This window comes from Cervus elaphus, chromosome 2, assembly GCF_910594005.1.
Source record: "Cervus elaphus chromosome 2, mCerEla1.1, whole genome shotgun sequence".
Classification (NCBI taxonomy): Eukaryota; Metazoa; Chordata; class Mammalia; order Artiodactyla; family Cervidae; genus Cervus; species Cervus elaphus.
In genome coordinates, this window is record NC_057816.1 from 22,084,985 (window position 1) to 22,102,983 (window position 17,999).

A 17,999-nucleotide genomic window follows, 5' to 3' on the forward strand; every position below is an offset into this window, starting at 1 on the left:
TGTAGGTGGTCTTGGGATGTCAGGGGAAGAGAGACCAGAGGCATTCTATTAGCTAATATCTGAGCTAAGGCCCTGAAGATGGTGGGGTTCCAGTTCAGTCAGAGGGCTCTGTGATGAGATCAGCTTTGGGGTGGCTGCTTTCCAAGTGGGAGGAGGCAGGGGAACAGGTCAAGACCGTGAGGGGGCATGAGTACCACACAGAGGTAGACTCCAGACTAAGGTAAATCGAGTTGAGTATTTCAAGCAGGCAGCTCTCAAGTGAACCAGAGACTTGGTCAAGGGGTGAGAGCTTGTCACAAAACACCTCCTTCAATCCTCAGGGCAAATGAACAAATGTTTGGGTGTCTTCCTATCGCAGTCCCCTCCCTCTCCCCCAGCTCTGCCCCAAGCACGAGGTTCAGAGGTGGGGGATGGGGGAGAGAAGGACACCGCACCCCCCACACCCGCCAATCGGAGGCTGCACCCTGGGAACTGTTCTTTCAGCACCCCATCTGCCCTTGCTGGACTACGGATCTGGGGCCCCCCATATGACTTAAATCCGAGCCGACCCTGAGATGGGGTAGGTGGGAGAGGGGCTGGTGACACATTCATTCTAAAGCACTGGATACTAAGAGACAGGATCAGGTCCTTGCTCCAGGGCGAAGTTGCATTCAGATAAGAGAAGTGGTAAGGGATAGATTTTTCAGTCGGATATCAACCCCTTCAGGAATGACAAACCCAAATACAATGCTCTATTTGCCTATGGAAAGACTTCACACTCCGGACCAGTCTGCTGGTCTGTTCAGGAGAAATTGGACCACTAGCTCTGCTCTGATGCTTCAGGAGCCCTCTGCTCCCACTCCTGCGGACGCACCCGGGTCACCTGGGTTCCATCACACCAGAGGCTGAGCTGGGACAGGAATCTAGCTTCCTGGCCCCAATCCTGCTCCAGGGTGGGGAGGGCTGCGGCAGACAGGAATCCACATCCTGCCATGTGGCTCCTGCCCTATCCTAATCCCCTGATTTGCTCCCGGTCGGCCTCTCAGCAAACACAGGGCCTGCCAGCGTCTGGGGGCTTGTCACCCTGTTAGCGGATTTGTTCCCGGAGACAGCACAGTTAATTGGCCCTTTATGTGGGGATCAGGACTATTTGCTCAGGGTTCCCTGAGCGGAGGCTGTGACTCAGCCCATGGGCAAGGCTGCCTCCTAATGCCTTGCATCCTAGGTGTGGAGGCTGGACAAAGTGGGGCCACTCTCTTCCTTTCCCAGACTCTCCTGGCCCAAATCTCCTGGCCCTCTTCTACACCTCACCTCTTCTCCATACCCCTTTCTCTCTCGCCCAACTTTTTGTTCTTGTTTCTCTCTGCTCTTTTCCTCCTTGTACTTCTTTGTATCTCTAGAATATGCTCCCTTTGAATCAGCTCAACTGAATACCAAGAGGATGCAGTACTCAGCTGGGGTGTACTGAAGAATAAATACTTCCCAACCACAGCCTAATTCCCAGCCCCTCCAGGCAGGGTCCCTAGAGCCATGGACGTAGTGGAGGGTGGGGCAGAGGGTGGGCAGAAAAAGCCCAGCCTCCGTTTCTTAAGGTCAGATGGACAGCCTTGACAGTAGCCCTGCACCATTTTTTCCCTTTTTTTCTTTTTTGGCCACCCTTCATGGTACATGGGATCATAGTTCCCTGACCATCCGATCGAACCTTGGCCCCTGCAGTGGGAGCTCAGAGCCTTAACCACTTGACCACCAGCCAAGTCTCTGCCCTGTGCCTTTTCAGCCGTTTCCACAGGCAGTTCTGGAAGGAGTTGGCCTCCTCTCTGTCTCCTCACTGCCTGCGCCCCACCACCTCGCCCCACACAAGACCAATACAATTCTGGTTTCTACCTCTTAGAGAGAGTAGGTAACTCACTGCATCTGTCTCTGTTTCCTAACCTATAGTACATGGGCACTGGGACAGCATCTAAAGCACTCCAAAAGTTGGTAAAAAGAAGAGAGAGTGGCAAGAAGCAGGGAGTGTGGGGACAGCAGAGACTATGGAGAGAGAGGGTAAGTTTCCTCTGATGGGTTATGGCAGCTGGTGGGAAGAAATGCGTGTCTGGGGCAGGGGTGCGTGGCCATGGCCGTGGGTGTCTATGGAGAGAACAGCTACCCCAGGCCAACCTCCTTGGCCTCGTGCCATCACATGAGGCCGGAGAATGTAGCTGGGGGTTTTCAGCGACTGAGCTGGGGGCTGCATGGGAAGCTTCTTGGAGGTTCAAAGCCTGAATGCCAGCTGGTCGTGGATGAGCTGCTGGCATGTAATTGTCCTCAGAGTGCCCTCCTCTCTCACACTGATTACTGCCCCTGCCTCCCTCTCCCCAGTACACACACACACACACACACACACACACACACACGCCCAGTCCATTTACATCCCCCCAGAGCCTGTAGCCCCCCATCACTCTCTCTGCCTGGATCCCTTCCCGGGGCACTGATACACAGTGAGCATATGTGTGTGTTTTGGTTGGGGGAGGGGGGACAAGGATCGAACATCTGTCCCCCACTCCTACCAGGCTATGCCTGTGAATGGCCCAGCAGGCTTGCTGGCTTCAGAGCAGTGATGCCAGGGGGCAGTGACCCAGCCAGCAGGGTCCAGAGGGCCAAACAGGAGGGGGGATCAGAGAGCAAAGAACAGGCCCCCGGCTGGAAAGCAGACAGCAGGAGCCTTCCCCCGCCAGGAGCTAGGGTCTGTTGGCTCAGCCCCTGGAGTTGCTGAGATAATAGGCCGGGGCCCCCTGTCCTAGAGCGTCCCCGCCCCCCACCCCCAGGGTTCCAGTGGAGGAGCCTGATGGGAGTTTACTGTGCAACGCATACCACCAGGTCTGGAAATCTGGAGGCAACTGGGTAGAAATGTCCACATCCCAGTGCAGGTGGAACAAAGGCTAGGGAGGACAAGAGCTTCCCTGGTTCCTGTTGTTAAACTTGGTACAGAGCAAGCACTCCATAAATATTTGTTTAGTGACTAAATCCAATAAACAAATATTTGTTTAGTAATTCCTCATAACAACTGCCCCCTCAGAGCCCACTAACCTGCTCTCTCTGCCTCCTGTTCATTCTCATTCTCCTTCTGTCCCCTCACCCTTTCTCTCTCTCATTTTCCTAGGGCTGGTATAACAGGAAACCACAAACTGGGTGCAGTCGTAACAGTGAACGTCGTGTCCAACTTTTGCGACCCCATGGACTGTAGCCCGCCAGGATTCTCTGTCCATGGGATTCTCCAGGCCAGAAATCTGGAATGGGTTGCCATTCCCTTCTCCAGGGGAGCTTCCTGACCTAGGGATTGAACCTGGGTCTCCTGCATTGCAGGCAGATTCTTGACCAGATGTCTGAGGCACCTAGGAAGCCCTAGGTAGACTACAGCAACACAAATTTATTCTCTTTCGCAGGCTGCAAGTCTGAGCTCAAGGGCTGTGCTCATTATGAAGGCTCTTAGGAAGATTTCTTTCTTGTCTTTTCCAGCTCTGATAGTTGCAGGTAGTCATTGGCATTCTTCAGTTTGCTTATGCATCACTCCAACCTCTTCCTTTTTCTTCACATGGCATTCTGCCCTGTGTGTGTATGTCTAAGGACACCAGTTACTGGATTAGAGCCCAGCCCAATCCACTGTGACCTCTTCTTAACCACTGCAAAGTCCTATTTCCAAATAAGGTCACGTTCTGAAATTTAACCTAATCCACCTTCTTTTTCTGTTTTTCTTCCAATAGTAACCCACTCCAGTATTCTTGCCTGGGAAATCACATGGACAGAGGAGCATGGCAGGTTACAGTCCATGGGGTCACAAAGAGTCGGACTCAACCGAGCAACTAACACTTTCACTTTCGCCACTCTATTATTCCTGATACTCTCCCAGGAACCCTATTTTGCTAGTTTAAGATATCAGTTCAGTCGCTCAGTCGTGTCCAAGTCTTTGCAACCCCATGGACTGCAGCACATCAGCCTTCCCCGTCCATCACCACCTCCCAGAGCTTGCTCAAACTCATGTCCATAGAGTCAGTGGTGCCATCCAACCATCTCATCCTCTGGCATCCCCTTCTCCTCCCGCCTTCAATCTCTGCCAGCATCAGGGTCTTTTCAAATGAGTCAGCTCTTCACATCAGGTGGCCAAAGTATTGGAGTTTCAACTTCAGCATCAGTCCTTCCAATGAATATTCAGGACTGATTTCCTTTAGGATGGACTGGTTGGATCTCCTTGCAGCCCAAGGGACTCTCAAGAGTCTTCTCCAACACCAGAGTTCAAAAGCATCAGTTCTTCCGCACTGAGCTTTCTTTATAGTCCAACTCTCACAACCATACATGACTACTGGAAAAACCATAGCTTTGACTAGACGGACCTTTGTCGGCAAAGTAATGTCTTTGCTTCTTAATATGCTGTCTAGGTTGGTCATAGCTTTTCTTTCAAGCAGAAAGCGTCTTTTCTTTTTCTTTTTTTTTTAAATTTTATTTATTTATTTATTTATTTTTATTAGTTGGAGGCTAATTACTTCACAAGAAAGCGTCTTTTAATTTCATGGCTGCAGTCGCCATCTGCAGTGATTTTGAGCCCCTTAAAATAAAGTCTCTCACTGTTTCCATTGTTTTCCCATCTATTTGCCATGAAGTGATGGGACCAGATGCCATGATCTTAGTTTTCTGAATGTTGAGTTTTAAGCCAACTTTTTCCACTCTCCTCTTTCACTTTCATCAAGAAACTCTTTAGTTCTTGCTTTCTTCCATAAAGGTGGAGTCATCTGCATATCTGAGGTTATTGATATTTCTCCCGGCAATCTTGATTCCAGCTTGTGTTTCATCTAGCCTGGCATTTCGCATGATGTACTCTGCACATAAGTTAAATCAGCAGGGTGACAATATACAGCCTTGACATACTCCTTTCTCAATTTGGAACCAATCTGTTGCTCCATGTCCAATTCTAACTGTTGCTTCTTGACCTGCATACAGATTTCTCAGGAGGCAGGTAAGGCGGTCTGGTATTCCCATCTCTTGAAGAATTTTCCACAGTTTGTTGTGGTCCACACAGTCAAAGGCTTTGGCGTAGTCAATAAAGCAGAAGTAGATATTTTTCTGGAACTCTCTTACTTTTTCGATGATCCAACAGATGTTGGCAGTTTGATCTCTGGTTCCTCTGGCTTTTCTAAATCCAGCTTGAACATCTGGAAGTTCACGGTTCACATACTGTTGAAGCCTGGCTTGGAGAATTTTGAGCGTTACTTTGCTAGCGTGTGAGATGACGAATGCAATTGTGCAGTAGTTTGAATATTCCTTGGCATTGCCTTTCTTTGGGATTGGAAAGAAAACTGACCTTTTCCAGTCCTGTGGCCACTGCTGAGTTTTCCAAATTTGCTGACATATTGAGTGCGGCACTTTCACAGCATCATCTATTAGGATTTGAAATAGTTCAACTGGAATTCCATCACCTCCACTAGCTTTGTTCGTAGTGATGTTTCCTAAGGCCCACTTGACTTCGCATTCCAGGATGTCTGGCTCTAGGTGAGTGATCACACCATCATGGTTATCTGGGTCATGAAGATCTTTTTTGTATAGTTCTGTTTATTCTATTTGTTTTTTTTTTATTTTTTAGTTCTTTTTTTTAGTTGTGTTTATTCTTGCCACCTCTTCTTAATAGCTTCTGCTTCTGTTAGGTCCATACCATTTCTGTCCTTTATTGTGCCCATCTTTGCATGAAATGTTCCCTTGGTATCTCTAATTTTCTTGAAGAGATGTCTAGTCTTTCCCCTATTTTCCCCTGTTTTCCTCTTTCTTTGCACTGATCACTGAGGAAGGCTTTCTTATCTTTCCTTGCTATTCTTTGGAACTCTGAATTCAAATGGGTATATGTGTCCTTTTCTCCTTTGCCTTTAGCTTCTCTTCTTTTCTCAGCTATTTGTAAGACCTCCTCAGAAAACCATTTTGCCTCTTTGCATTTCTTTTTCTTGGGGATGGCCTTGATCACTGCCTCCTATACAATGTCAGGAACCTCTGTCCATAGTTCTTCAGGCACTCTATCAGATCTAATCCCTTGAATCTATTTGTCACTTCCACTCTATAATCATAAGGGATTTGAATATAGTTTAAAATATTGTTTTATTATGTAGGCATAATACATGCTCATGGGGCTTCCCAGGTGGCGCAATGGCAAAGAGTCTGCCTGCCAGTGCAGGAGATGCAAGAGATGTGAGTTCAACCCTTGGGTCAGGAGGTTCCTCTGGAGAAGAAAATGGCAACCCACTCCAGTATTCTTGTCTGGAGAATCCAATGGACAGAGGAGCCTAGCAGGGTACAGTCCATGGAGCCACAAAGAGTCAGACAGAACTGAGCGACTGAGTGCACACACACACACACACACACACACACATACACACACACATATACACATACACACACACACAATACATGCTCATGCAAAAATATTCAAGCAGAATAAAATAGTATAAGGTGAACAAAGTGCTCACACCATTCTTATCCTTCTTTAGCCTGGGGTAACCACAGATGGCTTCTTGTGTATCCTTCCAGATTTTATTTTACTTTTAAAATATTTATTTCTTTGGCTGTACTGGGTCTTAGATGTGGAACCCTGAATCTCCGATTTTCCTTGCCTCAAGCGGGATCTTTAGCTGCAGCATGCAAACTCTTAGTTGTGGCATGTGGGATCTAGTTCCCTGACCAGGGATTGAACCTAGGCTCCTGCGCATTGAGAATGCAGAGTCTTAGTCACTGGAACATCAGGGAAGTCTCCAGATTTTAAAAAGCTTATATATAATATATATATACACACATATATATATATCCTTCTTAAAACACAAACATGATCATATTATTTGTTCTGTTTTGCAGCCTTTTATTTTTAGCTTACCAATATATTTAGGGTATCCTTTCACATCAGTATATATATATAGTCTCCATCTTTTTTACTTGAATGACTGCCTAATATTGGTCATTGCATAAATTTATCACACGCTTGTAATCAGATCCTTATTTATGGAAATTTGGGTTGCTTCTCAATTTTTCGTGTAAACAATGCTACAAATAAACAACATATATATATATATATATATATATATTTGCACATATGTGTACCTGTAAGCTAAAGTCTTAGAAGTGGAAGTATAGAGGTGACTAACAGCTAACAATAGCTAATGTTTACTGAGTGGTTCTATTCATTCATCTGTCTAGCAGATGTTCTTGCATGCATGGTAAGTCGCTTCCATCGTGTCTGACTCTGTGCAACCCTATGGACTGTAGCCCACCAGGCTCCTCTGTCTTTGGGATTCTCCAGGCAAGAATACTGGAGTGGGTTCCCATGCCCTCCTCCAGGGAATCTTTCCCACCCAAGGGTGGAACCCGAGTAACCTGCTTGGCAGGCATATTCTTTACTGCTGAGTCACCTGGGAAGCTGCCTTTCTAACCTCCTTATATCCCCCCTCGTAAGTCCTGATCCTGAGCATGCTCGGCCAGTGAGTCTCTGAGCTACTTCACCAGCTCTGTCCCTCCGGCCCATCTCCACGGCCACTGCCTGAGTCTAGGTTCTCACCATCTTTCACTCTGACTCCTGCAAAGTAACTCTGCGTTCAGTCTCCTACTGGGAATCCATCACCTACACTGCTGCTTTGGGGAGCTGTCATCTATTTGTTCAACCCCCATTTAGTAAGCAACTGCCAAGTGCCAGATACTGAGCTATGTGCTCATCTCTGATGTCTAAATCTGATCATGTCAGTCGTCTACTTAAAAATTATAATCCTAGAGGAAGTGGCAACAAGTGTTGCCATAGTTCAGATAATGTCTGCTGTGTCCTGGTCTTCTCTGTTACCCCTCCCCTCACTCTATCCCTCTGGCCATCTACATCCCACCACCAAGCAGCCTTTTTCCTTTCACGAACGTCCCCTTCGAGAGCTGGAGCTACATCTTACTCATCCTTGAGCCCTGGGTGCCTAACATAATGTGTAGCATGGCATTTATTGTGAACTTAAAATTGCCAGGTCTGTTCTAGGTGCTTTTTTCGTATAATTCTCCTATTAACTCAATAAATAGGTGCTGTCGTTACCCTCATTTTACAGACAGGGAGACGTAGGCACTGATTCAGTTGAGTAACTTGCCCGAAGTTACTTAGGTGGCTACTAAATGGAGGATCCAGAATTTAAATTCAGGCTGTTCCTACACCTGTGTGATTGGTACACCACCTCTCTGTGAAAGACCTGCATCTGAGGATAGCGAAGGAAGACTCCCCTGCTCCCCACCCCCACGTGCTTATGTATAATTCATAATTCTAGTAACAGAATGGCCTCTACAATCACAGCGCTGAGTATAATCCACTAAGACCTCCAGATCTTTTTCTACCGTTCCGTTTTTAGTTCTGAAATCCCTTAGTCCCTGGTATCTATCAGCCTTAAACGTGCTGTTCTTTGTGTTCACGCATCTCTATAATTCCTGGAACTTTTGCAGTTTCAGGGAAGTCAGAAATGGACTATGTTCTTCATCACTATCTGTCTTAATTTCCCAGTCTCAACCTTTCTCCGTCTCTCTCTCTGCCTCTCCCTCTCCCGCTGTCCCTCTGTGTGTGTGTGTCTACATGAGCATAAAATGCACAAAGAAAGAGACCAATTAAGATCTTCATATCCCCTGCCTCCAAGAGAGGGTGTCTCATTTTTCAATTAAAGAGGACTATTCCCCGGCCTCTAATGATTTACATTCAGAGGGAAATGCTTTTGCATTAAATACATGAGAAGGCTTTCCACTTTACATCACTGGGTCTTTAGTCTCTGTATTCCTTGGGTTGCTACCTGTGTTCATAGATTTCTTCCAATTCATTGTGAATAACAGACTGATTTCCAGTGTCTTCAGGGCTCCCTCTGCCTTGGACCCCTACCTGCCACTGCTCTCCATTGATTTTTGGTTTCCTATGCCAGAAGAGCCTCTGTTTCACCGACATATCCTGGAGCTCAATTCCTTGGAATGAAGATGACTACTAGATCTCTCTCGGCTTCCATGGTAAAGCCATGGAAAAGTCATTGTGATCTCATTCCCCATTTATAAATGCAGAGAAGTCACTATTCTGACAAGTTAGAGGGCTCTAGTCTTCCTTCTCTATGTCCTTCTCCTTTACCATAGCTTTTCTTCCATATCTCTCTCTCCTTCCATCTTCCCTACCCCCATCCTGCTGCCCGTTTATTTTTAAAGCCTTACCTCCTAGTCCTGCTTGCAAGACTTATAAATATTCAACATTTCCTAGAAGCAGTCCCTGAATGATATTTCACTACTCAGTGTTGTTAACCCATCCAATCAGAAATGGAGCTAGACTTTCCTCAGGGTTGCTTCCCTCCACCCCCTTGAGCCTGCACTACCAGCATGGGGGCCTTATTTTTCTCTCCAAGGTCTTCATCATAAAGGGACGACCCACTGTGACTTTGCAGCCCTTTATGGATTCCAACCTTGGCAGGCGCTGAGACCCCCATCTCTAAATGTGAGAATTTCCAAATAGTCCCTCACAGACAGTTTACTTATTCCAGAGCAATAATCCTGGCATTTAAGGAGGAGAAGGAAAAATAGATCTGGAGTTATAATCCAGGTAGAAAAACTGTAAGCCCTGAGCCTGGTGCACAGAAGACATTCAGTAAATATTTTAGTTGTGTTGAGTGATTTCTATGCATATGAAAAAAATGGAAAAAAAACTAAACCAAACTATAAGCAATGGTTGGTTGGGAATGAGGGAACATATGCAAATTTTCATCTTTCTTTCATTTAAAAATATTTTGTTAATAATGGAAAATATGAAATTGTCATTTTTTAAGTTATTTTTAAAATAATTTTATTTATTTACTTACTTTTATTTTTGGCTGTATCAAGTCTTCCTTGCTGCACAGGCTTTTCTCTAGTTATGGCAAGTGGGAGCTTCTCTCTCGTTGTGGTGCTCCGGCTTCTCATTGCGGTAGCTTCTCTAGTTGCAGAGCATGGGCTATAGTAGCTGCAACATGTGGGCTTGGTAGTTTGGGCTTGCTGGCTTAGTTGCTCCGAGGCATGTGGGATCTTCCCAGATCAGGGATTGAACTCATGTCTCCTGCATTGGCAGGCAGATTCTTTACCACTGAGACATCAGGGCAGCCCTGAAATTGTCTTTTTTAAAATCTTTATTTTTTGGTCACACCCACACAGCGTTTGGGATCTTAGTTCCCTGACTGGGGATCGAACCTGCGGCCCTGCCTTAGGAGTATGGAGTCTTAACCACTGCAACCACCAGAGAAGTCCCATAAAATGGTCATTTTAAAGGGTTCAGTGCCCAAACCCAGGCAGCAGCCTATCTCTTCTTACCTGCACGGGTTTGGAGAAAGGCTCAGCAAACCCACAGCTCTTTCTATTGGAGGGAAGAGAGATGTGGGAACAGAAAGCAAGTGCAGGGAGTCAGAGAATGGTAGGTCCCTTTGCAAAGATCCTCCCTAAACTTTTCTGCTCATCCAGGCTTGGCTTGAATCCTTCCAGCAACAGGGAGCTCAAAACCTGATGGGAGGGGTTTCCCTGGTGGTCCGGTGGTTAAGAATCTGCCTTGTAATGCAGGGGACACCCGTTCGATTCCTGGCCTGGGAAGATCTCAAATGCTGCAGAGCAACTGCGGCTATGTGCCGCACCTAATGAGCCTGCACTCTGAAGCCTGCGAGCCACAACTGCTGAGCCCATGCACCACAACTCCTGAAGCCGGCACGCACTGGAATCTGTGCTCTGCTACAGGAGAAGCCACTGCAGTGAGAAGCCCATGTACCACAACTAGAGAAAGCCTGCGAGCAGCAATGAAGCCCCAGCACAGCTCAAAATAAATAAATAAAATATTTTAAAAAACCAAAACACCTGATGGGATACCTAGGCCAAGACAGATGGCTCCAACAGAGAGAAGGGCTCTGGTCTGTAGATGCCTGCCTCATCTTTGGGGCTGTGTTCTAGCTCAGCCTCTAACTAAAGAATTGGTTGGGAAGTGGGTAGGAAGAGAAGTGAAGTGAGGTGAAATTCGTTCAGTCGTGTCCAACTCTTTGCAACCTCATGGACTATACAGTCCATGGAATTCTCCAGGCCAGAATACTGGAGTGGGTAGCCTTTCCCTTCTCCAGGGAATCTTCCCGACCCAGGGATCGAACCCAGGTCTCCTGCATTCCTGCCTGGAAGAATCTCCAGGCAGATTCTTCACCAGCTGAGCCACAAGGGAAGCCCAGGGTAGGAAGAGAAGTAGAACTGAAAAACAGAGATTTAAGTATTTAAGGAAAAGAAAATAGCTCGGTGAGATCCCAACATTAGCTGAGTTAAGCTCATCTTTTAACGCTGTCTTGACCTGTCTTTGCCCAAGACCCACATGGGGACTTAGGTTGGCAGGGGTTGGGGATGGGCTGGGCAGTAATGACTTGTGCCAGCGTCCGAAGAAACAGCTTTTCAGCACAGCTTAGAGGGAGACGGAAGTAGGGAATATTCCACAGGGCTATTTCAGAAGGCCAGGGCAGCTGTCAGAGGAAGCTGCAAAAGTGCGTGTGTGTGGGAGGGGGAGGGTCGGTGTGGAGACAGGGCTCATGTGTTTGGGGCTCTATTAACTAACTCCCTCCCATCCATCACAGCCCCCCTCCCAGGTTGCTGCAGCCCTGGCAGCTGGGCTACCCCGGGGAGGCTGGGCTGAGGGTCCCTAAAGGGAGCCAGGCTTCAGGCAGAGCAGCGGAGACACATGTGTGCCTGGTCGGGTTGGGGCTGGCGCCTCATTGAGAAGGGGGCTCTCCAAGCTGGGCTTCATTAGGGCAGTGGCACTAATAGGGGAGGGGGTGCAGGGGGCTGGGCTGACAGCCAATTACTTGCTCGTCTGCATTATGGATTAACCCATCTGGGTCTGGGAGATTGGCTCTGAAAGGGGCACAAAAGGGGGGGCGTGACCACAATCACACACCGAATTATCCAGTCTGAGCGCAATTGTCGGCCAACAAACGGGGCCTCAGGATGGGTGACCCCCTTGGGTTCTCCCCGTCCCCCACCCCTCACCCTGCAGGAAGAGTCGGAGATAAACTGCCAGCTAGTTAAAAGGCAGGATCTGGCATGAGGAGGAGCAAGGATGCCCCTCCCGAGAAGGAGGGGATTTAGGGGAGACAGGCCAGGTTAGAGATGAAGCCAGAGAAGTCAGAAGCCAAACAAAACTTCTCCCAACAGACTTGATAACTTCAGTCCTCTAGTTCAGAGACAAAGGATGACGTAAGGAACTTGCCCATCTGAAATACCGGACAGAATCAGAGAGCAGAGGGCCTTAGCCAAGTCTAGGGGAAAGGACAGAAGGACTCTCAGAGTCGGGGGTCTCCATCTCACCCATCACCCTTTCTGAGGCTAACTGATTCCAGAGATGAATAAGGGGCTCTCAGACGGGGTCTTGGAGGACCCCTGCCCTGCTCTGGCATCTCTGATGCTCTCCCAGTGGGAGCGCCCTGCACCCTCCCCCACACCTCCTTCTCTGGGAATAAGCCCACCATGCAGGGTGATGGAGGGAAAGACGGGAGGGGGCGGCAGGCAGGGGGGCTCTCTACCCTGGCTAATCCCCTCATTACCATCTCATAATCAGAACCACGCTTTCAATGTAAATGGGGATGTTAAATATTGGTTTCTCTAGACACAAGCTCCTTTGGAAAAAATTACTGATGCTCCTTCTTTTGCCAGCGCTGGCTGGCTCCCACAGTGAGCGGGGGTGGTGGCAGCGAGAACTAGTGAGGGCTGGGGGCTTCCGAGTCTGGTTGGTGGGGAAGGTGAAGGTGAATGATGAGCAGGGGTGGAATGATTTGGTTTTGGTTGATCTGGGCAGCCTCCATTTTCCTGATTTGGCAGAAGAAACTCACCAGGAGGAAACTGGCTCATTTTGAATTCATCAAGACTTTGTCGGGACTGATTGGCTTCTGGTCTCCAATCACTCTAGACTGGAGATCAATACGGAGTTGTAGATCCCAAAGTCAGATTACTGGGAGAACAGGGGTGTAGTCATCGGGCAGTTTAGGCACCTTGCCCTTTGCCCATTGCTAGAAACCCCTGGCACACCCCTGGACAGTGACCTGGACTCCCCTTCCAGCCATTTCTAGATACAAAGCACAACGTAAGGTGACAATGACTTTTCACATGCAAAGGTTCATGCTTGTCCCTTTCCAAGCAGTCCTGTGAAACAGCTATGGCTGTCATCATCCCAACTGGCAGATGGAGTTCGGGGTCATCAAGTGACTCACCGAGGCCCACGTGGCTGCTCAATGGCAGATTCATACTGGAACATGCTTCGTCCAGGTCCAAACTCAGCCCCATCCCCTTGTGCATGCTCTAGCCTTTAAAATCAAGACAACTATTCCTGTGCCATTTGTGGGGACACAGAGAGCATTTGGTGTGTCTGCAGTCTGACCATGGAAGTGTGAGCACTGAGAGGTGGGTATGGGGGCTCTGGGCTTCCTCGGTGGCTCAGTGATAAAGAATTTGCCTGCCTGTGCAGGAGACGCAGGAGACAGGGGTTCGATCCCTGGGTCAAGAAGATCCCCTGGAGAAGGAAATGGCAACCCACTCCAGTATTCACCCACCTGGAGAATTCCATGGACAGAGGAGCCCGGTGGGCTCTCTGCAGTCAAACACGACTGAGTGATTGAGCGCGCATGCACTCATGGCGGCTCTGCCAGTGCAGTTAGGACACAACGCTGCAGGCTGTTGGCAAGGCCGTTTACCCCGTGTTCTCTCTCTCTGGTCAGGCGCCCCATCCCTCATGGACCTGTCCCTCTCCTGGGTCCAAAACCAAGTGTGAAAAGAATAATGATGACAACAACAGGGGCTTCTTCCCCCATTTGCTTAGTATCTTACAGTTCGCAGATCTTTTCCACGTGTTATGTGGTTAGACCCTCACAAGTGCCTTCAAACTAGCACTGGTGCTTGATGATAAGGACCCGGGCTCCGTAATCACATGGTAGGTTCACTGCCCAGCAGCACTTAGTAGCTGGGTGGCCTTGGGCAAGTCACCTCAGGATTCCCACCCCCATGTCCTTCTCTATGGAATAAGAAGAAAAGACCTGCCTCCTAGAGTCTGGGGGAGCAATAAAGATTACACATGCCATGCGTTTCATCACCTGCTTCCCTGAGCTGCTAACTGGTTTCTTCCCACCTAAAGCAGCAGGAATGTGCCTTCAGCTACTGCTTCCTCTTCACGACCATATTCCTATTCTACACATTTCTCTTCCCCAAAGTAGCATCTTTCTTCCCTCTTATTGTAAAGCTGTATTGGAAGGAAACAGACTCACAGACATAGGGAAGAGACTTGTTGCCAAGTTGCCAAGGGGGAGGAGATGGGGGGAGGTTCAGATTGGGAGTCTGGGGTTAGCAAATGCAAACTATTGCACATAGGATGGATAAACAAGGTCCTACTGTGTAGCACAGGTGACTATATTCAGTACCCTGTGATTAACTGTAATGGAAAAGAACATGAAAAAGAATGTACATATGTAGAGCCATACATCAGCTTTTCACATACAGCATAAGCTAACACAACATTTTAAATCAAATATACTTGAATAAAATAAATTAAGAAAAAAAATTATACATGCCGAATGCTTACAGGAGTGTCTGGTACATACTATTAATAATATCTCAATCAACCTTAGCCATTTTGTGGTGGGGTAAGGAGTATGATCCCATTTTACAGATGCAGAAACAGAGGCTCACCGGACTAAGTAATTTGTCTACTGGTTTAGTTCAGTCGCTCAGTCACGTCCGACTCTTTGCGACCCCAGGAACCACAGCACGCCAGGCCTCTACTGGTTACTCAGTAAGGGCAGAGCTGGTTCTTAATTCGGGTCCGGAAGGAGACCTGCCGGTGGTCTGGGACTCCTGCCAGACAATGAGAAGGACGGCGTCCCGAGGTCCTTTGTTGGGTTTTAGACAGGAAAGGGCAGTTTCTCTCTCAGTTGAGCGAGGCTGGGCACACGCGGAGGAAGGAGAAACGAGTTCTCCAGGGCAGCGACCCCTCCTTTTCCCCCCGGAGGAGCGAGTGGCGCCCGGGGCGCGCTGCGCCTTCCCAGAAAAGAGGGGGTGGGAGATGCCTTCGGAAGCCCCCTCCTCCCTAGGGCCTCAGACGGCTTCCGCTGCTCGGCTCCCTCCGTTTAGCTTTCTTCTCATTAACTCCCCGGCCTCATTAATCAGCCCGGATGAAATGCGCCCCCGGGAACACTGCCCGCCCGCTCTGCCGTTTGGCGCTTTAATTATCCTCCCAGCGGGATGAGGCAGGGTGGCCGACGACCGTGTGGGTACACACATACACCACACACACACCCACCCACCACACCCACCACACACACACCACACACACAGACACACACACACACACAGACACACACACACACACCCCTCCAGTCCAGGACCCCGTGGCATCAGCCCCAGGCCCCTCCGGTACATACACACACACACACACACACCCACCCCTCCGGTCCAGGACCCCGCCGCATCAGCCCCAGGCCCCTCCGGTACACACACACACACACACACACACACACACACACACACACACACACACACCCCTCCGGTCCAGGACCCCGCCGCATCAGCCCCAGGCCCCTCCGGTACACATACACACACACACACACACACACACACACCCCTCCGGTCCAGGACCCCGCCGCATCAGCCCCAGGCCCCTCCGGTACACACACACACACACACACACACACACACACACACACACACACACACACACCCCTCCGGTCCAGGACCCCGCCGCATCAGCCCCAGGCCCCTCCGGTACACACACACACACACACACACACACACACACACCCCTCCGGTCCAGGACCCCACACACACACACACACACACACACACACACACACACACACACACACACACACACACACACACCCCTCCGGTCCAGGACCCCGCCGCATCAGCCCCAGGCCCCTCCGGTACACACACACACACACACACACACACACACACCCCTCCGGTCCAGGACCCCGCCGCATCAGCCCCAGGCCCCTCCAGTACACACACACACACACACACACACACACACACACACACACACACACCCCTCCAGTCCAGGACCCCGTGGCATCAGCCCCAGGCCCCTCCGGTACACACACACACACACACACACACACACACACCCCTCCGGTTCAGGACCCCGCACACACACACACACACACACACACACACACACCCCTCCAGTCCAGGACCCCGCCGCATCAGCCCCAGGCCCCTCCGGTACACACACACACACACACACACACACACACACACACACACACACACACCCCCTCCGGTCCAGGACCCCGCCGCATCAGCCCCAGGCCCCTCCGGTACACACACACACACACACACACACACACACACACCCCTCTGGTCCAGGACCCCGCCGCATCAGCCCCAGGCCCCTCCGGTACACACACACACACACACACACACACACACACACACACACACACACACCCCTCCGGTCCAGGACCCCGCCGCATCAGCCTCAGGCCCCTCCGGTACACACACACACGCACACACACACACACACACCTCCCCTCCAGTCCAGGACCCCGCCGCATCAGCCCCAGGCCACCCTAGCCTCTGCTTAGCATCTGTCAGTTTACTATCACATAGTGTCATTTGCATCCAGCCCCCTCCTTACTGGAGAAGGGGGAACTTCCTTCTGTCCAAACAACTCCACAAAGCTTCATCTCTCTGATCTAATTTCATTTTCTAACCAAATCCTTGCTGACCTGCCTACTGAGTGCTGCGCTTCTAGTGTTGGAGGTACAGACGTACCGCCTGTGAGGCCTCAGGAAGCGCCCACATCCTCCAGGTGGCAGACAAGTGGAAGGAAAAAACAACCTAACTTAAAAAAGAAAATAGGAAAATAAAAAACCCACACAGGGGCCACAGAAGTGCAGAGCAGGACAGTGAATGGAGTCAGGGCCTGCCCAAAGCAGGTTTCCAAAAAGACCAAAGCTTGAAGGGAAACTTTAAAAAAAAAAAAAAAACTTTTTATTTTGTATTGGCGTATGGTGGCTCAGATGGTAAAGAATCTTGCCTGCAATACAGGAGACCCAGGTTTGATACCTGGGTTGGGAAGATCCCCTGGAGTAGGAAATGGCTACTCCCTCCAGTATTCTTGCCTGGAGAATCCCATGAACAGAGTCTGGCAGGCCCATGGGGTCCCCAAGAGTCGGGACACAGAGTGACTAACACTTTCATAGCTGATTAACAGTGTGATAGTTTCCAGTGAACAGACAGCAAAGGGACTCAGCCATACATATCCATGTATCCACTCTCCCTCCAAATCCCCTCCCATCCAGGCTGCCACATAACATTGAGCAGAGTTCCGTGTGTTCTACAGTAGGTCCTTGTTAGTTATCCATTTTAAATATAGCAGTGTGCCCATGTCCATCCCAACTTGAAGGGAGACTTTTTTAAAAAATGATTTTATTATCCTTAACTTATTTATTTTTATTTTTTGGTCATGCTGTGGGGCATGTGGGATCTTTTCCACTGAACCTGCACCCCCTGCATTGGAAGCATGGACTCTTAACCACTGAACTGCCAGGGAACTCGCCTGAAGGGAGACAAACTATAAAAGAGAATTAGCTGGGGAAGGAATGGGTGCTTAAAGAAGCAAATAGAAAACGCAGAGGACAAAGTACAGACTGCACTGTGGGTGCAAAGTCCTGCAGGTAATTCCCTCTGGCTGGAGGATGGGGTCGTGACAAGGGAACAGCATGTGGTAAGACACAACTCCTGGGGAGCCTTGTATGGCATGCAGAGGAGGCTGGCTTGTATCTAACCTGAAGGCAATGAGAAGTTACTGACAGATCTTTAAGCCAGAGAGTGACATGATTAGATTTATGGTTTGGAACATCCTCTTTTTGATGAGGAGGACAAATGGAGGAGACAGGAATGGAGGCAGGAAGGCTAATTAGCAGGCCAGGTGACTGACTGGGTGTGGGAGGCAAGAAAGAGAGAGAAGGATTTGGAATAGTATCAAGTTT